A 25,266-nucleotide genomic window follows, 5' to 3' on the forward strand; every position below is an offset into this window, starting at 1 on the left:
CTTATGATAATCATAAAATCTTATGAGAAGAGGGGAAAGATGACGTAGCTGAATCTTACCCATTTCAGACTTTTAGATGTCTGCCTTTATTTACCAAAAAGCATCTATGAAATTGACTGGATCATTTTGCATCATCAGGATCCTCATAGTTAAGAGGAGGAGACAGCTGAGTAAGTCAATAATTACAGTGAAGTGTTACAGGTGTATATATCAGAAGACATGAAAGCATAGAGAAGGAATATTTGAATCAAAGAAGGAAGGATCTTGTTAAGAACCAATTCAAGCCTGCTTAGTTATTCACAATTATTAAGTTCTTTAGGGGAAATATTTGTAGGCTCTGATAGTCAGAGTAGGTGAAAGCTGTAGGTTTCTTTGCCTTTAATCTTACTCTCCAGTGGTGTGCTTAAAAGACAGCAAGTCTGAGATCTAATTCTGCCAAACGTTTGGACATTTATTAGAAAGGCAGCACCAAAAAGTGGTCATACAAGTGTTTTACAAGCTCTGTGATGTCCCTGGCCCTCTGACAAGCACCTTTGTATGAAGAAATTACTCAACGACATTCCAATAGTGGGATTCAGCTGACCTTAATCTATTCAGGCAACAGAATTCCCCCAAAATGGTGACATACACGACCATGCTTATAGGCCTAGCAGGGTATAATTTTCTAGATCCATGCGAAGTCAGAGTTGCTTGTGTAATATTTCTAATCAATCCACATATATAGAAAACCTATTCTTTCACTGATGAAAAATTATTTCTGACATTCATTAAGCAGATTAACAATCCCCAATCTCCATGATATTGATCCAAAGTAAATAGTTGATAACAGAAGTCCTTGAAAAACATGTTTCTGACTACAGCCTTTAAATACTAACCACCCACCCCTCAAGTCTGCTTTCCTGATGAGAGCACTTTAACTGACAAATAAGCAAAATTAATAGCAATATTTATTTGCTGATCAGATTAAGCTAACTAACAAATAAATACTGCACCAGTTATGATTAAGGATTTAAAATAAAATGTGAGCAATATAACAAAGCTAAAGGATAGAAAAGTGGGGATGGGACATTTTAAGAGGAGGCTTCACTTAAACTGAATTTTAAATGCCAAAAGATCACTCTGAAGTACTCCATGTGGTGCCTGGAACTTGGGGAGGGTGCTCAATAAATGTTGCTTTCCTTCCATTTCCTCTTTGCTCCTGAATGTTCTTTCAGTCCAAGACATCCTTCTCATGCCTACTGTTCCAAATCCTGTCCATCTCTGACAGCCCAGAACAAATACTATTCTTTCAGTTGAACCTCCCATAATCATCCATCAGAACAACTACCTAAACGCCCTACTTCTCTGTTCCTCTCTCCACACTCCGGATTCACCTCTCTTCCACTGTGGGCCCCCCTAGTGCACCATTCACTTCATGTTAGACTTGTTGTCCAGGGTCTTTTCAGATAAGGACCTTATGTTATATTTTCCAGGTGCCTCCCATGTAATGGGTGCTCCATAAACGTTTGTACAGAGAATAAATAGGTGCATTTATTGTTGTAACCCTGAAAGATTTTTCTCCTTCAACATTTTCCCCTATGTCTTTCAAACTTGCCAACAAAATCCTTTTAAAAGCAGTAAAGAGTGCAAAAGAAACTCAGAAGCGTACCCGAAAATAGCCTCCCACAAGCAAAGATGTTTTCTGCCGGTTCTTGTTACATCTGAAAAAGTCATGCGACTTTTGCATTCTATTTAATATTTTAAAATAAAAATCCCTAATGGTACCAAGTTAAACTACTTTAAAAGGGAAGAAAAATGGAGCGATGTTCCACGTTTATTCTGTGGCTGCTCCACCTGGGGAAACAAGAAGCTAGGTTTGTGAAACATGAATTAGGGAAGTCTTTGTTGATATATGTCGTAGTTCTCATGAGATCTTCTTTTAATATCAGCTGAGGAAACCTGTTTAAAATTAAACTTCCAGGCAGGGCCCTACCTTTGAAATTCTAACTCGGGATGTCTGGAGGGAGTGCCCCCAGTTAGCACTTTCAATACACAATTTAGGAGATTCTGATACAGGTTTATGTTTTTACATATGTCTCTCCACAAAGGGAGACTTTTAGTTGATTAACACTCAAATTACCTGACATACATAGAATGATACTTTTCTATGTGTCCCGCTCTTTGAGAACCAGAGCCCAAGGGTATAATTTGCAATGAGCTTCAAGTAATTTTGCACTGACTCAAGCCTTCTTGGAAACATACGGGTCTTAAAACTTTGATAAAATCAAACATGTACTCTGAGCTTGTGTAGATTACAAATCTTGTGGCTTGAATTTCTCTACAGATTCTAAATAATTGTCCATTTAAGTCACTTTCTTCTCTCTTTCGATGGTGAAAATAAATGACTCCCAGAAGTTGTGACATTTGCCCTGTGTTACAATGTGGGTCAGGGGGAGAGTGAGAATGGGTCAGAGAACTTATGATACTCATCCGGGAGTTCCCTCACTACCTTCTCACCAAAGGATTGTCATATATACCATTTCAATGACTCACTGACCTAGAAGCTACCCCTCTGTGGCCAGTCGATCTCCTTTATCCTTGCACTTCATTCAACCTTGGCTTTGACACTGCAAATCCCTTAGGATGGCACTGGGACTGTGGCAAGCCTTCTACTTAAAATCACCGAGACCACAAGCTCATTTCTCGACTGTCAGCAACTGACTGTCATCCTTCTCTACAGGTTTGAAACTAACTGCAAGTGAGCTGAAGTTGCACCTCCTGCTTATTACAAATCTCCTAAACCACTCAGCAGGCAAAGCCCTGGCAAGAAATCAAGCAGAGGCTTTTGTTCCATTTATAGAACAATATGGGCTTCCTCTAGGGCCAAAGTCACACCTGTGTATTCACTTAATGAAAATGGCTTATAACCAAAGAGTCAATTGTGCCCCAAAAAAAGGAATTGTAATTTCACATGTTTTCTTCATTATGTTGTAAAGTAAGTCAAGAGAGACATAATTAGCCTTATAAGATGATTAACAGATCAAGGCATAAAGAGATCAAGAGATTTGCAAAGGTCATATAGTATATTCCAAGGAAATGATTAGAGTGTAAATATTCTACCTCCCCATCCACTATTCTTTGCATTATTTATGATCTTTCTCCTTTCGTATCTCTGCCTATTTTCAGAAGATATTTGTGAATTTTACAACAAAAGCACAAAGAGAATTAAGGCAGATACACGTGAAGATTTAAAAAGAGTTTATAATTCTGCAGAGTGAGGAGAAAATGCAAGGAACCTGGAATATCATGGTTGTCTCAATACAATTGACTTTGAGCTTCCTGGTTACCAGCATGAAAAGGAATCAAGATGAATTATAGATTTCTAATTGTCTGATAAAATCAACTATACTGTTTTTTAGAAAACAGAGTATGAATGTTTGGTCTAAATTCTAAGAAGATTTTCTAGTGAGGATCCTCATAATAGGAGCACTAAGTAAAATAAAAAACAAATCCTCAACAGTGATAATGTAGAAAAAGCAAAAATGATCTTCATGTCACCATTTCTCCTTACCATCCATAAAGACATAGGGGCATTCTATTAAGCTGTAAATCAGTAAAGAGCCTTCTGTTAGCCTGGATTATTGTTCCAACACTTCATTTCCACATATAGTTCTTCCCACTAGAGGTGTTTCCTTTCCAACCCCTTGAATCTGGGCTAAGTCATATGACTTCCTTTTGCCAAAGGGATTTTAGCAGATGGAATGCAAGCAAATGCTTGAAATATTCTTCTGTGGTCGGACTTGCTTTGTTGTGTCTCTACAATCAGCACGAGAACATGCTCCAGCCATCCTGCAGGTGCAAGAAAGGTGAGAGACTTGTAGCTCAGACCCAGACCTGTAGATCTCCAGCAAGAAGAGCTGCCACAGCTCTGTCCAGCCAAGTCAACTGCCCACCATCACACTGCCAACCCACAGGGCCTTGACAACAAGTGGTATTTCTTTTTTTTTTGGATTTAATTTTTTATTGAGTTCATAATAGTTTACATCATTGTGAAATTTCAGCTGGACATTATTACTTATCTGTCACCATGTAAGTGCTCCCCTTCATCCCCTGTCCCCAATCCCCACCCCCTTCTCCTGGTAACCACTGAACTGTTTTCTTTGTCCATGTGTTTGTTTATATTCCACATATGAGTGAAATCATATGGTGTTTGTCTTTCTCAGTCTGGCTTATTTCGCTTAGCATAATTCCCTCCAGGTCCTTCCATGTTGTTGCAAATGGGATGAATTTGTCTCTTTTTATGGCTGAGTAGTATTCCATTGTGTATCTATATATTCACCACATCTTCTTTATCCAATCATTAGTCGATGGGCACTTAGATTGTTTCCATGTCTTGGCTATTGTGAATAGTGATGCAATGAACATACGGGTACATATGTTACTTTGGATTGTTAATTTCAAGTTGTTTGGGTAGATACCCAGTAGTGGGATAGCTGGGTCATATAGTATTTCTATTTTTAGGGTTTTTTTGGGGGTTTTTTTGAGGACGATTAGCCCTAAGCTAACTGCTGCCAATCCTCCTCTTTTTGCTGAGGAAGACCGGCCCTGAGCTAACATCCATGCTCATCTTCCTCTACTTTATATGTGGGACGCCTACCACAGCATGGCATGCCAAGCAGTGCCATGTCTGCACCTGGGATCTGAACTGGCAAACTCTGGGCCGCCGAAACGGAACATGTGCATTTAACCACTGCGCCACCTATTTTCAGTTTTTTAAAGGAATCTCCATCTGTTTCCCATAGTGGCTGCACCAGTTTGCATTCCCACCAGTAGTGTATGAGGGTTCCCTTTTTCTCCGCACTCTCTCCAACATTCGTTATTTTTAGTCTTAGTGATTACATGATTTAACAGGCGTAAGGTGGTGTCTTAGTGTAGTTTTGATTTGCATTTCCCTGATAATTAGTGATGTTGAACATCTTTTCATGAGTTTATTGGCCATCAGTATATCTTCTTTGGAAAACGTCTGTTCATATCCTCTGCCCATTTTTTGATCAGGCTGTTTGATTTTTTGTTGTTCAGTTGTGTGAGTTTCTTATATATTATGGTGATTAACCCCTTGTCGGATATATGATTTGCAAAAATTTTCTCCCAATTGGTGGGTTATCTTTTCGTTTTGATCCTAGTTTCTTTTGCCTTGCAGAAGCTCTTTAGTCTGATGGAGTCCCACTTGTTTATTTTTTGTTTCCCTTGTCTGAGAAGACATGGTATTCACAAAGATCCTTTAAGGTTCGATGTCAAAGAGTGTACTACCTATATTATCTTGCAGGAGTTTTATGGTTTCAGGACTTATCTTCAATTCTTTGACCCATTTTGTGTATGGCGTGAGATAATGGTCTACTTACATCCTTTTGCATGTGGCTGCCCAGTCCTCCCAACACCATTTATTGAAGAGACTACATTTTCTCCATTGTATGTTCTTGGCACCTTTGTAGAAGATTAGCTGTCCGTAGATGTGCCGTTCTATTTCTGGGCTTTCGGTTCTGTTCCACTGATCTGTGTGCCTGTTATTGTAATTAAGTGGTATTTTTAAGCCACTGAGTTTTGATGTGGTTTGTCATGTAGCACTTTTTAAATGGAGGTTTATTAAGATACGATTTCCAGGCAATACGATTCACCCTTTTTAGGTATACCATTTTATGAATTCTGAAAAATGCATACAGTCATGAAACTACCACCACAATCAAGACATAAAACATTCTCATCATGTCAAAAAGCTCCTTCATTCCCCATGACAGTCATTCCCCTCCACTGCTCCCAGCCCCTGTCAATCACTGATCTGTTCTGTCTCTATAGTTTTGCTTTTTCCAAATCGTCATAGAAATAGAGTCATAGCATATGTAGTATTTTACGTCTATCTCTACTTAGCATAAAGCATTTGAGATCAATCCGTGTTGTTACATCTATCAATAATTCGTCCTTATTACTAAGTAGAATTACAGTGCGTGGCTACACCTCAGTTTGTTTATCCATTCTACAGCTGGTAGATACTGGGGTGTTTCCAGTTTTGGTGATTATGAATAAAAGTGCTGCAATCATTCATGCAGAAGTTTTGTGATGGATGTATGTTTTCGCTTAACTTGGAGCAAATACCTGGGAGTGGCATCACTGGGTCATATGGAAGTATGTGTTTATAAGAAACTGCCAAACTGTTCCCCAAAGTGGCATTACCTCCAAGATTTTATGAGAGTTCTGGTTGCTCCACATCCCCACCAGGACTTGATATTGTCAGACTTTATTTTAACCATTTAAATAGATGCAATGGTATCTAATTGTAATTTTAGCAACATTTTTGTGGCAACGTTTAAGTGATACAAAAAAATTAAGCCAATATGATCCAGGTACCATGTTTCTGGGTGTTTCACAGTTACTACTGCTTTTAAATAAAAACGGCAAAAGTTAACCCATGCCCTAATTATCTCTGATTCAGTCGTTCAGAAAAATTTGAAAATCTGCTAGGGCTTCCAGAATGTCAGGTGGTACTTCCTGTAGCCTCCAATATTACAGGGACAATGCATCAGTCCTTTGAAATACAGTAACTGCTATAGGTTATTGTTCTTTCCCTTTTTTTTTCATTTTTAAAGCTGTAACTAAGGCCTATCTGTTTCACTGACTGTATTTTTTTTTTAAGACCAACTACAGTTGTTTCATTACTTCCGCTTTCCAAACAGGAATGAAATCCCAGCTAGAATCAAACCTGCAGGACCAGAGGCATGAAACCTGAGGTGGGGAGAAGAAACGGCTTCTTTCTTCTAGGGTTTAACTTCTCGCTCACAGTTCCAGGGAAATGAGGTTTCAAAAATGAGTTCTTTTCATTTAAAACTGTTGCAAAAGTAAGGTAGGTAGTGTTTCAATAGGCTCCCTGTGGCCTATGTTGTTTGCGATGAGAACTCTAATTACCAATGATACGGTACCATTTAGCATCATTGTCAGTTCTAAAGGAAATCAACCTATGAAAGAATAAAGTGGGATTTACGTATTACCAGTTAGTTTCTGATTTAGTAGTTGCAAAAGTCAGGTCACCAGTACCTGGTTCCGGGCCTATGATCATTTTTTTTTTCACTTAGTGATATGCTCTAATCAGCGTTGCCACATTTTATTACCGTATTGGTCTGACTTTAAGCAAACATTCTTCCCACCAACCCTGTTGACACTCAAGTATCCTAAAGTTTACCTCTCCATACTATTTTATGGAATGTTTCTGGTAGGGATGTTTGTCCTAAGGAAGAAAAGACTTATGAGAAAATAAAAACTGTGTTCAAATATTGTAATCCTCTCGTATGAATAAGAAAGAAATTTACAATTTTCCAGAGAGAAGGAATAGGAATGACGGGGGGACTTTGCTAAGTCAGATTTGCTTCAATATGAGGAATAGCTATCTTCATCGTTGCAGCTATTGATCGCTTCTGAAGAAAGGGCTTCCCTGTGCTCAGTAATGTTTAGGCAAAGTCTGAAATCATCATCTGAATGAAATCTGGAAGGTAATTCTCAGCTCTGGGACTCTGTGAGTCTGTGATTTGCATGCTTGGGCTATAGAAATAACCCTAGGATTATATCTCCTCAGGTATCTTTTTCAAATGACTCTCCACCTTCCCCATACCCCATGATCTCGATCTGTATTTCTATCTCTATCTCTATCTCTATCTCTGGCTCTATCTCTACCTCTATCTCGTTGGCACAAGTTGGAGAGGGGGAGGGCAGGAACAGAGGGAGCTGTATTTTTCAGTAAATGTTGGTCTTTTTCCAGTGAGTTTTGTTGTTGTTATGACAGAAACCCAATTTGAACTGATTATGCCCTTCTTCCTGTCCCAGAAAGGGGAGTGTCCTGATTCATGTAAACAGACTTCAGAAAGGGCAGGGTTATGGCTAGCTTAGAAACCAGTGAAAACAAGAAACGAAACACTGCCTAGGACTCTCCATCTCTTGTCTCTGCTTCCCTCTGTGCTGGATTCATCTCTCCTATTGATAATCAGCTTTTTCTACAGAGTAGGTCACATGGCTTCTGGAAGCATCTGGCTTTATAACTCCTAGCCTTACCCTTAAGAGAGAGACTGGCCATCTTTCCTTTGTAACTACTCAAAACATTCTAAGGAAGAACTTGGATTGGATAATGTATCTACTTCTGCGACCTGAGGTCCAGGGAAGTTCCCATGCTTGGCGGTACCACTGAACCATATGGGAAGGCAAACCAATTAATTTCCATTGCCAGTTTGAGTTTCTTTATATAAAAAATAGTTACAGCTCTTGTTACGTGATAGGTACTGTTGTAAGTGCTTTGCAAATGTCAATTCATTTAATCCTCATGTCAATCCTATGGTAACCTATTATTATTTTCATTTTAGAGGTGAGGAAACTGAGGCGCAGAGTATCTAAGGAATTCACAGAGAAGAACTGAACAGAACAGGCAGATGTTCATACAGCACAGCCTGCTCAGCATTCACAGTCTGAGAACATTCCACTCTGCGATTCTCTAAATCCTTTTCCCATCTCTCTCTTTTTCTTCGTGGATTTTTATCCTTTTACTGTGTACTTTCCCATATAACGTCCAGCACGGCAATCTTTTTGCCTGTTTCTTTGTCCTTCTCCCCCAATTGGCAGAGGAATAATCTCTATCTGGCTGAGATGTCAAGCGCTGAAAAATATTGGCATTCCTTAAAGAAGCAATTTGTTTTCTTTTCTCAAATGTATCACGTGCGGTTAAGTGGCACTGACTTGTGCCCCAGCTGACCAAATTTCACAGAGATGGCCTGTCTGAGGCTAGAGGATCTTTTGAGGAATGGGTATCTTCTCTATGGAAATATCCCAATTACCATTTCTTGCGGGAAACACAGCATCACCCCAGAGATCTGTGGCCATCAGGAAAAGTAACCAAGCTGAAGGGACATCCATCTCCATTTCCAGTGGGGACACCACCATCTTCTCTAACTTGTTCATCTTGAGTGATAGAAAACTTTAACTAAATAAATGAAAAAGGATGGCAGAAAATAATCCACAGTGACTTATGTATCTTTCTCCATCCATAAATAACTTTATATTTCACTTCTGGCAGCAGAGCTGAGCCAGAAGGTAATGAGCCATTGTGGAAAACCCATCTGTTGCTCATAAGGGGAAAGACCGGATTTATTGAGGAAGAATCTGGAGCGTAAGTCCTGTTATTGTTAATGGGAATTGCACATCTAATTGGTCATGCTGAAAATATGCCCTATTATATTCTTTCACTGGCCAGATGGATGTGCTCAGCTGCAATGCTGAGAAGAAAAATGTACCTAAAGAATTTGAGAGTGGGAGTGGACACCACAGTCAGTAGGGAACTGACAGTACTAATGAGGATGGACAGTACTTGCCAATGGGCCTGATTTAAAGATGTTTTCAAAAGAACCCAAAAGGCCCAATACAGGTATTTCTAAATGGGGTCATGTAGTCCAGTCCCCTGGAGTGGATAGTGTTGAATCATTTCAAATAGGCCCCACCAGCCCCTAATTTGAAATACCTCTACTTCTCATGCCTTTGTAAGTTGGCCCGTCGGTACTTAATAATTGCTTTGAGACTTCCTTAAAATGGTGTTGGATAACGGCAATTGAAAGCCATTCCTCCCAGTGTCCTCTTTACCACTGGGGTGGAAAGAAAGCTAGAGAACTCAAGGGCAGATAATGCCTCACATCCTGACTTTCCCCCTAATCGTGTCTGAATTAGATTTGGGGCTGTAGGCTCCTGAGGACCTATGTCTTCATATAATTTTTGGTACGTTGCAGGTGCTTAATACATGTTGAATGAAGGAGAATAAAATAAACTAACAATGATTAATAAAATCTTAGCACATTGTGGCTGAAAGTGATCTGAGAGATTTTACTAGTCAGGTACACTAACTGCTGTAATGAACAACCCTTAATTCTCAGCAATGTAATGAAGGTTTAGTGCTTTCATGTCACGGTCCAATGGAGTAGATGTGAAGAAGGGGTATATGATGGTGGGAAGAGCACGATGCTCTGTACAGTCGTTCTTCATCTTGTAATGCCACCGCCTTCCACACCTGGCCTCCAGAGTCACCACAAGAGGAGGAAAGTGAGGAGGATGGATTATGACCAAGTCTTGGTGTGAGATGCATTACTTACAACCCTTCCACTGGTCCAGTCTCAGTCATCTGGTCTGAAATTACAGAGCACAGGCTGTAAAATGTAGTCTTCCCATACGCCCAGAAGGAAAATGAGCTGGATTTGGTGAGCACAAGGCATTGTCACTGTCACTGAGACACTTTAATCCAATCCTTCATTGTACAGATGGGCAAATTGAAGGCCTAAGACTGTGTGATTCTCAGCAAGTCACAAGGCTTTGTGGTGACAGTAAGGACAAGGAACTCTGGTTTCCTGCTTTCTGACACCATTGTATGGGGGGAGAGGGAAGGAAAGAGAGGAGAGAAGATGGGGGAAGCCAGTGGGAAATCCTATAACGAGCCCAAAAGATGAGTCAGAATATCTGAATTCGTGCTCTCGGCTCTGTCATCAGCTTGGCTAGTCTCTCACACGCCTCAGTTCCCCCTTCTATAAAGTGAGATATTGAACAAGATGATTGCTGAAACCCTTTCAAGCTGTAATAATCTCTGCTTCTATTGAGACATTAGGAAGAAGAAATAAAACTTATAAGAAAAGAAAGGCTATCAAAGTCAAGGAAGTCAGCATGAGATGACGGGTGGCAATAAAGCAGAACAAAGACAGGTAGGTGCTGCCTGCCAGACATCACAGCTGGTGAGGACCACAGACAGGCTCGTCACCCTGCAGAGACCAGAGATCATGAGCATCTTCCTGGAGTCCATTTCTCCCTCCCATCGCCTCTCCCCACCCCTACCCAATCCAGGCCAATCGCCATCCCATCAGAGCCCACAGTGTGAGCACCCACTGCCTGATTGTCAGAGGTTTGAGAACACCCTGATTGAAGGCAGGCCAGGGGGCTTGACAGTGTGCAGCTGGGCAACTGCCCCTTTTCCCTCCTTCTTGGGAGCTTATCTCTCTCCCCTCTGCTTAAGTGTGCAAGCTCTAGGAGGAAAGAGATTAAGGTGACTCTACAGGAGCCTTCATTAACTGCTTGAGGCCAGCCAAGCCCAGGAGACTGTCCCCATGCAGGGGTGACAACAGGCCTCCACAACAAAGCCGACAGCAGCAGTCTTAAATCCCTTTTCAATTCTGCCCACTTTGGCTCACTCAAACGGTAAAGGGATCAATTTCTGAAATCAGCCTCTCGCTTAAATACAAGCAAGTGGCAGCCAAAGCGTAAACAGAGGTAATCCTTCAAGGAGTGGCGCTTCAGCTTCACCAAGCTCTTACATCTCAGCTTCTAAGGTCCATTTCAATCATTAATCACTTTCTTTCAGCCCCTGCTCTCAGAATCAGGCAGAAGCAATGTGGCGGCCGTGCAAGCAAAGGCAAGAGTAGGGCTCCAAAGGCACCAAGGGAGCACTCTTGCATTTCCATCTTCCACTAGGTTTCCAGAAATATCACCAAATAAAATATTGCTTGAAATAATAGATATCATATTGAAACAGCATTTTTTAAACCTGGAGAGGGAGCAATTATAAGCTAGGAAATCTAGAGTTACGGATTTCGCTCACCTAAACCCCACTGATGGTGGTGCTGTGGCTGGATCAATCGCTTAATATCTCTGAGGGTCTCTCTGTCTTCACCTTTGACCAGGTTAACATGGCAACGCGTCTAATCATTATGAAAGACCTGGATGCTATGACCTTAGACTGAAAACTCTCAGATGGGTTTATATTTGTGGAAGGTATAAATTTACAGCTACAAAATCAGGTGTGGTGGAAATAATCACAATTCCTTATTTTTTAATGATCAACCTAAATCAGACTCTGGCCTTTATCTCACCAGGCTGATAGAAAATTTGTTCTCAGCCCTTATGGATGCCGCCCCCTATCAGAGTTGAGGAATTCCCAGGGTCTTTTGCAGTGCTGAAGGGACCTGCCAGTCACTGTCCAGGGTCACTTGTTCTTGCCGATTCACAGTGAAATGCCCATTGGCAGAGCTTGCTTCGTTCCTCCTGGCCTGCTGACTAATGCTTGTGCTCATGGTAATATTGGCTGATTTTGGAAACCTCAGTTCCTCAGCTTCTCTATGTCCACCAAGCAGCCCCCTCTGAGGTCTCATTGTCTCCCCAGGGCTGCTCTCAGCAGAGCGAGTGTTACGTCCTCCCTGCTCATAAGATGCATGCTTTCTAACCCCTTCGTGGTATGGGAAAAATCTTTCTTCTTTCTTTTATTACCTTCAAAGTCATTTCACTATTTCCCTTCCTCCTTCACGTTATCTTTTGCTCAGGAAAAGTCTAAGGAAAAGAAATGTGTAAGCCTTGGCTCCTGGTTTGAAAAGGAGAAAGGAAAATTATAGAATGAATAGACTATCTTAAAACTTATTCTAATAAATCATCATCCTAGATGCTGTCACTAAGAAAACCAACACAGACCATCACCATCTCAAATTACAGAGGAAACGAGGCTCAGCCAAAAAAATGGCCAGAGCAGACTCATGAATAGGACCTATGAGTCTGTGTTGCATCTTCCCATCACTGCTGTTTGCTGTCAACAAGGTTAACGGATCCTGAGAGTTACTAAAAATTGCTTGTGGCTTAAACGTTTTCGAAGGAACTTTCTGAAAGACTGTGTGAATATTTTCTTGGTTCCATGATAGCTAAGGAATTAAGGGTCAAATAGTTCACCCGGCCATCCCTTTTCTGCATTACTTGGCCAACTTCCACCATGAGCCAGCACTTTCTCCTGAGGAAGCTCATTCCCTTAATGGTTTTTGGACCAAAGCTAAACTTCCTCTGGTCAATCACAATTCCATCCTCTAGTCCAGAGTCACAGAGGTTGTTGAGAAGGAAATTAACCTCTGCAAGGTTTCCATTATGAGCCAGACATTTTTAGCGCACTTTTTACATGGGCTTCATACAAATTCTGAAAGGTTGCAATTATTGTCTCCATCGTGGAGATGCAGAAAAAGATTTGAGGTGGTTATATGATTTGCCAAAAGTCAGTTATAAAAAGAAATGATAGTGCCCTGTCTCCAAAGCAATGCCCTTCCCACCACACCTTGCTGTCTGCTATTTTACACATAACCACCCACAAGAATGTTATTTCTAAGACTGCAGCTGTGTCCTCACTAAATTCTCCAGGTTAATCATTCTTTCACCATTACTGTCAACCGTAATAGCAGCCAACATTTATTGAGGGCTTTCTTATAGTCAAGACCTCTGGTCAGCACTTTACATGGATCATCTCTCTTAAATAGCTCAGGAACCCTACGAGACAGGTATGATTGTACTCCTACTGTATAGTGATGGAGTTCTTCAACTACAGGGCATTTGGTTTGGTGCTTATGAGCACTGGCCCTAGAGTCAGACTTAAGATTCAAAGCCAGTTCTACCACCTCTGTGATCTTTGACCTACTCAGTCTAAGTCTCAGTTTCTTGTGCATCAAAATACTGGCATAATAATAGTAATCATCTTGGGAGTAAATGGAAGGTTTAAATACCATCATCCATGAAGAAGATCTGGCATGCCATAAGTGCATAATAAATGTTAGTGACCATTATTGGGCATCTCTAGGCCTCTCACTATTGTGGTTAATTAGTCATGAAGTTACTCAATTTTGTTAGTAACTGTCTTACAGTGGGGCATCAACAATTAAATACAGTATACCAGGGGCATAAAAAGGAGCAATTCAATCCCCTCCTTGTCTTCCAACCTCCTTTAGTAAGCCAGCCAAAGAGCACTCTAGCTTTTCAGAACATCACATCATACTTTATATACGTACAGAGGCTACAGTTAGCTGGTATTTCCTTGCAAAGAGGAATTTGGGAATACAAAGAAACAATGAAATGTGGCCAGAGCCACCCAGCCCTGCTCTTCCCAGGCTGTAATTAAACTAAGGTCTTGCTTGCATCTCTCTGGCAGGTGATCGCCCACTTCTCCTGAGACAGTCCACTTCCTACAGGAACTGCCTTAGCAATTTCAATTGTCTGCACACCTTAAGACAGTTTATTTCTCCTGTAGAGGTAGGCTCAACCCAGCCTGTTGCTACTTTCTGAGCAAGGAAGATGAAGGTTTTCTGCAATTTTACCACACTGTGGCAGAATTTACTACTAAAATTCCTAAATTAAAATTATCTTTCTGCATCAACTTTTTTAAAGAGGCACTGACATGTTTAATATAGGAAGGAGCTTCCCCAGTCATCCTTGGCCCAAAATTCCCAGCCCTAACAGAGATGTGAACCTGAACTACGATAATGCAAGCAAATAAACATCACTGGAGGTACTTTGAGTTTAAACTCTAGCTTTTATATTTCTAATATGGAGTCATACACAGAGACCACATAACAGCATTAATCCTACTATCCGATGGGAATTGTTCAGCCTCAAATTAAGAACATCTGAGGACAAAGTCCTCTGAATGACTAATATGATCCTCTTCCTACGCCCTTGTCTAACTTCCGGAGGAAACACTAAGTGTAATGCAGTGCGTTTCAGAAAGTTGTTTTCTCTTTTTCTTCTAATAAAGGCTTTCCTCAGTTTCGAGCAGAATGTCAGGATGTCAGATGATAACTGGGAACCTCCTGTTTTTTGCCAGTGAAAGAAAAATTTAATAAATGACAGTTAAAATCAAACAATCAAAATAAACAACTACACTCAAGATAGATGAATCTCACTACAGCAATACAGAGAAAAGAAGGGAGCCCCAAAGGAGCACACACAGCATGGTTCCATCTATCTAGCGCTGAAAGCAGGAAATGCTAATCCATGGGGAGAAACCAGGATAGTAGTTACTATTGCGGAGATGGGGTTTGAAGTGAGCACAGGAGTTTCTAGGGTGCTGGTCATGATCTAATTATTCATATGGGTGTTGGTGACATTAACGTGAACAATTTGTAAAAAGTCATTGAGCTAAAATGATTCCCTGAATGTTATACTTTAACAAAAAGTTTCCTAAGAATTAAGAAATAAAAAAAACAAGAAAATTTATTCACACAAAGATATACACACAGAAGAGTTTCTTCAGCATTGTGGAAATTGCTATAAATATTGGGGATATAGGGGGGTCAGAATTTCAGTTAAAGAAAGCGGTACTTAACAAAGTGCTCACATTCAGATAAAGAGCCAGAGGACAATGACTTTTTTCTATTTCTCTTTCTCTATCTTCAAATTTTGGAAAATATACCTTCTTGAATTAAGCAGAAATTTACAGACTATCAATATGAAAGAGCATATTCTCTTCACTTACCAAAACAGCAGAAGTATCCCTCCCTATCTTAAGGATAGGCAGGTCATTAAATCGATTTTGCACAGGCTGAGACGTTGTTCTCTTGCAAAAGGAAGCCAATGGTGATCACACCTTTAATAGCCACCTACCAGGCCTTCATTTTTAGGCCAACATAATGCTATCCTAAAACCAGATGTCTCTGTAAAGATTTTCCCCCAAAAATGTTTGGCACGTTGGAAAGGTTACCAATTTTTAGCCACGGAGGCTAAAGCACTCACTTAATTGTTCTTCTGGAAAATCTTCTACCCTGAGGTCGTGGGTAGGAGGCTCTCCTTTGAGCTGCCAGAGTGCTCTATGCTAACTCTATCACTGGGTTTAGCATATTTCTGCTTGTCAGTATACACGTTTATCTTTCAACCTGTAATGTATGCAATTTGACCAGAGGTGAGGTAGATGTGGCATTGCTCTGGCCCTCTGCCCTCAGTCCTCCTCTGTGCTCATTTGTAGCTGCAAGGGACAGGAACTGTGCCCCATGATGGCTTCCCACTTTGAGTGCCTAAATCTCTGTCATTCTTGACCTGTGGGCTTTCTTCAAAGGCTGCAGGAACTGGCTTTGCAAAGCAGCCTGAATGTGTTGGGGATTTAATACTTCACAGCCAACAAGGGCTGGATATTGGTGGATAAATGCCCCAGTGTCTGGTTATCTACTGCTGCATAACTAGCCACTCCAAACTTAGAATCATACGACAACACTAATCTATCTGGGAGCCTACCAGTTTTGGCAATCAGGGATTTGGAAAGAGCACAGTGAGGGCAGATTGTCTCTGCTCCACGGTGTTTGGGCCTCATTTGAAAAGATGCAAAGACTCAGAGTGACTTGATGCTCAAAGGTGGGACTCATCAGAAGGCTTGTTCACTCACATTTCTGGCAGTCACTGCTGGCTGTAGCTGGGTGCTCAGCTAGGTCTGATGGCTCAATACCTGCATGTCACTCCCATGTCATTTCTCTGCCAGGGCTAGTTTGGGCTTCCTCATGACATGGATATTCGGCTTTAAGAGAACATCCTAAGAGAAACAAGAAGAAGTTGTATTGCCCTCTGTGTTCCAGTCTCTGAAGTCATATAGTACCACTTCCACCAACGTAGCAAGTCCACCCAGGGAATATAGACACAAGCTCTTGAATAAATGAGCCTCAGGGTCACATTGCAAGAAGAGCACGTGGGATGGGAGATGCTATTGTGGTCATATTTGGAAGGAAAATATGCCACACTCAGCTCCCTCATCCCTCACTAGGATAATTCTGAGGTATGTCCTACATTATTCTTTCAAGTGTCCCCAATAGGAGTGAGTCCCAACTCACCACAGCTATAACCCATTCATAAATATACACATGGCTGGCTTTGTTAACTTCCTTGTCTCGCTTTCCCCACTCCTCTACTTGTGCCTCCTGGGAACCCTTCCAAACTTTGCCTGCATCCAAGTCCTTTCCTAGTGCACTGCTTCCAGGAAAATTCAAATAAGAAGAATTGAATCTTTTTATTCTGTATAGCCAGAGTCTAACATGGTGGCTATGACATAGTTAGTGCTTAGTAAAAGCCAATTGGATGAATGGATATTCTCACTTCATGGATAAGATTAGTGATGCAAGGAAAACATTGACAGGGCGGCTGTTTTTAGAGCTAAATTTAAAGCTGATATTGACATTATTTCAATATTTTTCTTCTATCCATAAGCCCAGAACTAAGTTCTTTAGGGATTGTTGAAACATCCCTCAGATTTTCTGGAAAATAGGATCATAATTGGTCCATATAATTTGACACCTACTTTGTTATCAGCTGATTCCTATCAACCAACAGGTAATTGATGTGTACTTTTTACAGGTAGTATTTCTATATATGATCAGCCAATGAATTCCACAGCATGCCATAGGGGATACATGCCACTCTGATCAATTAGAGAAATTGAATATATTTTTCTCTTTATAGTTGTTTTGCAGGATTATTCTATCACTTTCTGTATTGTTAAGTTCTTCCTTCGAGTAGTCTTAAAGATGAGCTAATTTGGTTCCAAATTCACAATTTCAGCTGCTGTTTCTCTATATCTGCAAAGCAGCATGACCCAAAATTTTAAAGCAGAGAAAAACTTCGCCAATCTAAGCCAACCTCCTCTATATACTGAAGAACCCTGAGCAAAGTGTAGCTCAAAGAGGTGACTTGTTCGAAAATATAGCCAGTTAGTGGGAGAAGGTGGGACTAGAATTGTGCTCTCTCAAAACCAATTCAGGGTTCCTTTCAATAGATGGTGTTGAGTTTATGAAGTATTGTTAATTAGACCCTCAGTCTTAGCTAAGAGGATGAGATTGAACTGAGATGGAGAAGCTTAATGCCTGGTCAAATAATGAACATTCTGGCTGCAATCTCTGAGGTCATAGATAATCGTATTTTAAAGGAGAACTTATTTCAGAGACTATCTATTCTAGACTACAGTGTTAAAAGAGCTGACATTTAGAGAGACTAAGTGAATTCATTCATTCATTCATTTTATTCATTCAATATTTATTGAGCACCTGTATTTGATGCCAACCACTCTTCAGTGCGCTAATTGAGAGGTAAACAAAGCTCTCAGGGAGCTTATAAAATAGGATCTTATTCAACCTTTAACATTGCCGTCACTATACTTTGCCTCTCAAATATTTGAACTTTGAACATCTAATCACCGTAATGTGCACCTGGTTACAAAATACAGATGTCTCACATAGACTTTACTGGTGAAATGTATCATGTAATTTCCAATTGGCAAGCATGAGAGGCACTTCTGAGTATAGAAATCTGTGAGATGGTGTCAGCAAAGTACCCCGGATCTTGTTGTCCAACTTAGAGAAGTGAGAATAATAGGGTGAGTTACGGCAAGAGAAGATAGAGAAAGACCAAGAAGTTCAAAATGGTAACTTATTCATCTAAAAGAAAAGTGGCTGAGGGCCGGCCCAGTGGCGCTAGTGGTTAAGTGCGCACGTTCTGCTTTGGCGGCCTGGGGTTTGCTGGTTCAGATCCCGGGTGCAGGCATGGTACCGATTGGCACACCATGCTGTGGTAGACGTCCCACATATAAAAAAGTAGAGGAAGATGGGCATGGATGTTGGCTCAGGGCCAGCCTTCCTCAGCAAAAAAAAAAAAAAAAAGGAGGATTGGCAGCAGTTAGCTCAGGGCTAATCTTCCTAAAAAACAAAAAAAGAAAAGAAAAGTGGCTGCAAGATGGAGATCCCCATTGAGAATCATCTTACAGAATCTGGTTCCCTCCTCTGAAGGACAAGAAAGTCTTTTATTTTGGTTTTAAACAATCTCAAACCACAGAAAATTTGCGGAGACGTTATCAAGAATGTTTTGTTCTGAACCATTTGAGGTAAGTTGCCAACAGGAGTAAACTCTCTCCCTGCATCCCACCACCACTAAGTTGGTGTGTATTTCCTACAAACAAGGATCTCCTATGTAACCATAATGCAACTATCAAAATCAGGAAATTATCACTGATACCTTACTACCTTCCAGTCTTCAGGCCATGTTCAAGTTTTGTCAATTGTCCCAATAATGACTTTTATGGCAAAAGGATTCAGTCTAGAACACAGGCATTTAAGCATTTAGTTGCCATGTCACTTTATTCTCCTCCATTCAAGAATGGTTCTTCAGTCTTTGCTTGATGATTTTTGGTGATTACAGGCAAGCTATTTCATAGAATATCCCTCAATGTGGGTTTATCTGATGTTTCCTTATGATTAGATTCAGGATATGCCTCTTTGAGAAGAATATCACAGAAGTGTTGCTGTCTTCTTTTCATTGTATATTATCAGTTGGTACACAATTTCAATTTGTACCTTTATTGATGAGATTAACTGTGATCTTTTGATTAAGGTGATATCTGCCAGATTCCCTATTGTAAAGTTACTTTTTTTCTCTTTGAAATCAATAAGGATTTTGTGGGGAAGTGCATTGAGACCATATAAATATCCTGTTCTTCAGTAGACTCATAATTTATTTGCTTATTTACATCCTACGAACTCATGGTTTCCTTTTATTCCAAGGAAAGTTTTCTCAGATCTGGCCAGGGGAATCTCTTGCAATCTGGTTTCTAATGTCCTATTCACATAACGCATCATTCTTTGAGCATTTCCTTATGTTCTGGCACAAGATGTTCTAGGTTCTAGTATTTTCCCTGTCCCATCTCTGGAATCAGTCATTTATCCCATGATTCTTGTTTCATTTTATTTGAGAATGATATTAGGAAACAAAATCTGGGCACTAAGTGCCCTTATTATTTGGATATTGCTGCTCTTAGTGGACAGAGCTAGAGAATGTGTGTGTGTGTGTGTGTGTGTGTGTGTGTAGTGTATAGATGTATGTGTATGTGCAGACATCTATCACCTATCCATCAATCTATATATTACAAATCATTATGTACTCTAATATTTCCAATTCCAAGTCAACACCACAATGATCATTATAGTTTTCCCCCTTTCTATATTTGTAACTTTCTTCTCTGACAGTAATCAGCTTGGCTCTTATTAAGTCTTAATATATTTACTTATTTTATCAGTCCCCTGTACGTAACCAATCTCTCCTTACCACCACTGCCTCATCCCTTTCACAGTGTCCTCCTCACCTTTCTTGGGCTTCAAAATCCCTTGGTGGTCTCTGTCTCCATGAACACGCTCCTCACTCTAATCGGGCTGTGACACCATACACTAGTCCACTCAACCATGGGATGCAATCCTTACCCCAAGTGGCCTCTAACACTTCATGCTCTGGCCATATCTTCTCTCCCCCTGGCCACGTGGACTTCTTCCTAATTCTATGTGGGCTCTGACACCTCCACTGGGCCATGTTCCACCCCTTACCCTATGTAAATGTTCTCCTTATCATGCTTGGGCTCCAACATCCTGCTCTGGGCACTTATGGCTCCCCGCCCCCTCAAAGATGCCAACCTAGCTTGTTTGCTTCTAATTGCTTTTGGACTAAATAATTTAAGAAGTAATAAAACAGAAAGCAAAGGAAAGGAGACCCGAAAGGACAAACGGAAAAAGATCTTTTATTATTGGAAGTGATCAGACCTCAAGGAATTGACTCATGTGAAATAGGAGATAGAAGAACCAAGCTGGAGCCACAAACTGTTGATTTATTAACTTATAGTAAGAATTATAACTATCAGAGGGACCAGGAACATTTATTCTGGCATGATTGGCACATACTCTTTTGGTTGTCAACCTTCATGGGAAACCAAGTCATAATCAAATGTCACATTAGTAATTCATCATGGGAAATAGTCACAGGCCTGGAAATACTTAAAAGTCTTCTGTATCTGTTGATGTGGACAAGCCCCACACAGGAACCAAAAAAATGGTTGTTGGGCAACAGATTAGAACAAGAGTGCTTAGATCAGTGGGTCTCAACCCTGGCTGCCCTGGGAATATTTTATAAAATACCAATACCTTTATCCAAAGAATATGAAATGAACAATTCAAAGAGATTTATGCACCCCTAGGTTCATTGCAGTGTTATTCACAACAGGCAAGACATGGAAGCAACCTAAGTGCCCATCAATGGATGAATAGGTAAAGAAGATGTGGTATGTATCTACAATGGAATACTATTCAACCATAAAAATGACAAAATCATGCCATTTGCCACACATGGATGGACCTTGAGAGTATTATGCTAAGCGAAATAAGCCATACAGAGAAAGACCAACACTATATGATTTCACTCATATGTGGAAGATACACACACACATGGTAAGCAGAACAGATTAGCAGTCACGAGATGGGAAGGGAGTTGAGGGAGGGCAAAAGGGGTAAAGGGGCGCATATGTATGGTGATGGATAAAAACCAGACTATTGGTGGAAAACATAGTGCAGTCTATACTGAAACTGAAATATGATAACACCTGAAATTTACACAGTTATAAGCCAATATGACCTCAATAAAAAAATAAATTAAATAAAATACCAACACCCAGGCCTACCCTAGAGCAATCAGTTCAATATCTCTATCAGGTAGGGCCCAGGAATAAATATTTTTTAAAAATTTCACAGGTGATCATAATGAGCAGCCAAGGCTGAGAACTATTGAGTTAAATGTCTCAAATATTGAAATGTTAATTAGCATCAGTTTATGATACCTTAATGCATCCAACTCATTTTGGGGATCTGAAATACCTGAGTTTGGTTAAGGCCTCCTTTTTCCTTCCACCACCCAAAGAAATCCACTGCCAGTGTTTTTTTCTGATACTTTCATTCTTCTATGCTTCCATATCTGATCAACACCCTCCTACCTGACATAGCCTTTTTCTTAGGTATTGCTGATCCATTCAATCAGGTTATAGCGGTCCAGGCTTATTCAGAAAGACTTCACGTATCTGGCTCAGAGTCAATGGGTTGATTTTAACGATAATATCAACAGTTACCATGTGGATAACTTCCATGTTCCTAGCATCATAAGAAGCATTTTTAATATTTATCTCATTTAAAAATCACCATAGCCCTTATAAAGAAAACATGTTGCCATTTTACAGATGAGGCTGAAAGAGATTAAATTGTCCAAGATTATTGGACAACCAATTTTGACTCCAAATCTTGTTTTCTTCCAGTGTGTCACACTGCCTCTCATATTTTAACTTTCGAAGACTAATTACTTTTTTCCTCATTTTCATGTTTTCTTGGAGAAATTTCCCATAATTGTGGCATTCAACTGCTAATAACAATCACTGTAAAATAATTCACTAAAAACTGGAATGTAATATGAGTTGGGGCAATCTTGGATGCCTGCCAAAGGGATTTACTAGCAGTGATTGAAAAGCCAAAGGGAAGCATTCATAAACAAGATTCATGTGTGGACCCAGATGGACTCCTGAAAGAGTAAAGCACAATATGGTAAATTGGAAGGGAAAGCAGAGGCAATCTTCTAAATGTGGTTTCTTTGCACTAGAAATGTACATTCTTGAGCAGCTTGAGTACAAAGGCTGAAAAGAAAATCATTTCACCTAGGACTTAGCATTTGGATTTTCCCCAAATGCCATATTCAGGTATATGAAAGCAATAAATTTAAATATTATTTGAAAATGGCTACTTATCTAATCCTCAGGTAGTTCTCAAGTTAAGTGTTATTATTAATATCTTTCCAAGAGCCGTTGACTGATTTTTCTTTATTTCTTCTATTAACACAAGTCACCTATAACTTGAAATGTGTGGCAAAGAGGACGGAGAAGAGGGAAAGAAAGGGACATTAGAGACAGAGGAAGCAAGAAGGAAAACAAGAAACTGACCTTGGGCCTAGGAGGTTGAGTTGAAGCATTACTAATTACATAGAAAGATGTATCTCAGAAATGAGATGTACCTCAGCATGAATTTGCCTGTCTCAAGAGGATGCAACATTTATCAGATCATTAATGACCATGGTATTTGCATTTCATTGTTTACCCAGAAAAAAATAGTGCAATAAAAGGAATTTTAAATGGATAGCTATGACTCCCTTTATCAGTATAAGAAAGGATTATGCAAAATTCTGAATTTGCTTTGTTCTTTGTCTCTTGATACTTTTCTAAGCATTGATTTGTGAATCCAACTTGCTTTTGTTTTCCAGGATCAGATATTAAAGGAAAGTCATAAGTCACTTGAGGGTGACAGGTAAAAAAGTTTCCTGGATGACTCTATGAGTATTTTAACTACTTCATAGATGCAGTAATTAGTGATCATGACCTTGGGATAACAGACTAACCCTGAAGGTCACTCGAGAAGATTAGAATATTCTAAGCTTTGTTCTTTCCTCTTTTATTCCTCTCTCCAAGGACTTGCATGTTAGAGTTGCAATCTTCTAAGAAGTGGTCTCCAAAAATTTTTGGTCATGAATTTCTGTTGATTAAAAAAAGACAAGTTTGTTAATATCTCCCCAGTAGTAAGATATATCCACTACTGTCATGATATAATACATTATAAAATATATACATAATATTGAAATGGTAAAATGGTAAGAGTATGAGATAAAAAATAATAAATAAAAGTTCTATTTTAATTTTATACTCTACTTTGGGAGCCATTTCTTACACTTTACTATGTACACAAATCACCTGGGATGTTGTTTTTCGTTTGTTTGGTTGGTTGGTTGGGGTTTTTTTGAGGAAGATCAGCCCTGAGCTAACATCTGCTGCCAATCCTTCTCTTTTTGCTGATGAAGACTGGCCCTGAGCTAACATTCGTGCCAATCTTCCTCTACTTTATATGTAGGACACCTACCAAAGCATGGCGAACCCCGGGCCGTCAAAGTGGAACGTGCGTACTTAACCACTGCGCCACCAGGCCAGCCCCTGCGTTGTTGTTAAAATGCAGATTTTGATCCAGTAGGCCAGGAAAGTGGCCTGAGAACTTGCATTTTTAACAAGCAAACAGATGAGGCTAATGTGACTGATCCATAGACTACATTTTTAGTAGCAAAACTCAGAATCAAATATCACATTTTCTAAATTATTTCCTCATGTTTAACACATTTCAGAAAATTAAAGAGTACATTCTTGGCCCAAGGAAATCTACCAAACAATTCCTAGACATACCGCTGTGGTTAGGCTGGCTGGCTTTCAAAGAGGATATCCCGAAACTGATCTGTGCTTATTCCAATCCCTGGAAAGGAGTCTGGTCCCTCCAAAATCTGGGCTTCTAGACTGATGACTTGATGAATAAACTCTTTAGGCTCTTGATCTTCCTGCCCATAAGCTTCCTCCTGAATACAACGCCTTGAGCTTGTGTTTGGTAACAAATTCCTGTTGGCTTAGTACCAACAAAACTGGGATTAGGGTAAGGCATCATTTTGGGGCAAAAAAATTTAAGGAGGTACCAAAAAACTCAGTATTCAAGGTAGAAAATTTTACAATTATATATTTTAAAAAAATAAATTGGCAAACTATGGCTGGCCATCTGTTTTTGGAAATAAAGTTTTATTGGGCCCAATATTCCTCCGGCCTACCCTGTTGGGCATTGCACACTGCAGTACCTTTGGGCTATATCAGACACTTCCTAAATGTCCTCTTTTAGGTAATTGTTTAAAGCAGCCTTCAATAAACTAACAATTTTTTTAAAAAAAATCTTTAGGTCATGGTACATAGTATTTGGAGAAAAATCAAATATCTGGAAGATCAATACTCTGATTTCTTAAAAGCTGAGAAGAAATATTTAAACTTTTTTATGTCTTTTAATGGAGTTAGCCTGAAGGATTGAATAAATGACCCCATTGAGAAAGAACATTATCCCAGTTCCCAATCTTGAATGCTGCCGAAAATCTGTCCCACAATTTCTCTGCTCTAAGTGGAATGCAAGAGGTATCAAATTTGTTGGTATTTCTCTCTTGGGGATAGAAAAGTTACTTTAAAATATCTACAAAGGAAGAACGCATTTAAATTCACTACTCTGAGATGTCTCAACATATCAGTGAATGACCTTAAAATCCATTCAGTTATCCAAACTGGAAACTTCGATGCTGTCGTTAATTTTTCCTTTTTCTTCACTTGTCCACATTCAATTGGTTGCTAAGTTACTTCAGTTATATTCCTCAGAAGCTTTTGGATCTGTTTTTATCCGTTCTAATTCTTCTGCCCTAAACCTTCACCTTCTGCTGCCTGCCCTCCACTTCTAGAACTTAAGTTTCTCTAAATCCACTTCATTCTCCACATTGCTGCCGAAGTAATCCTTCTAAAACAAAGATCTAGTCAATTCATTTTATAGCTTTGAAACTTTAGAAAGCTTCCTGTTACGGGCTAAATGCAAGGCACTCAATCTGGCTCCATCAGATTACCTAGACTTATCTTCCATGATTTTCCCTACATATACCATAGCCACTTTGTACTATGTTTGCTGAAATCATTGAGAAAGATAAACTCTCTTTCTCTGGCAAATCATGGATCCCAAGGAATATATAGGCCTGGAGCCACTTGGGACTTTG

Source organism: Equus caballus, chromosome 16 (assembly GCF_041296265.1).
Source record: "Equus caballus isolate H_3958 breed thoroughbred chromosome 16, TB-T2T, whole genome shotgun sequence".
Lineage (NCBI taxonomy): Eukaryota > Metazoa > Chordata > Mammalia > Perissodactyla > Equidae > Equus > Equus caballus.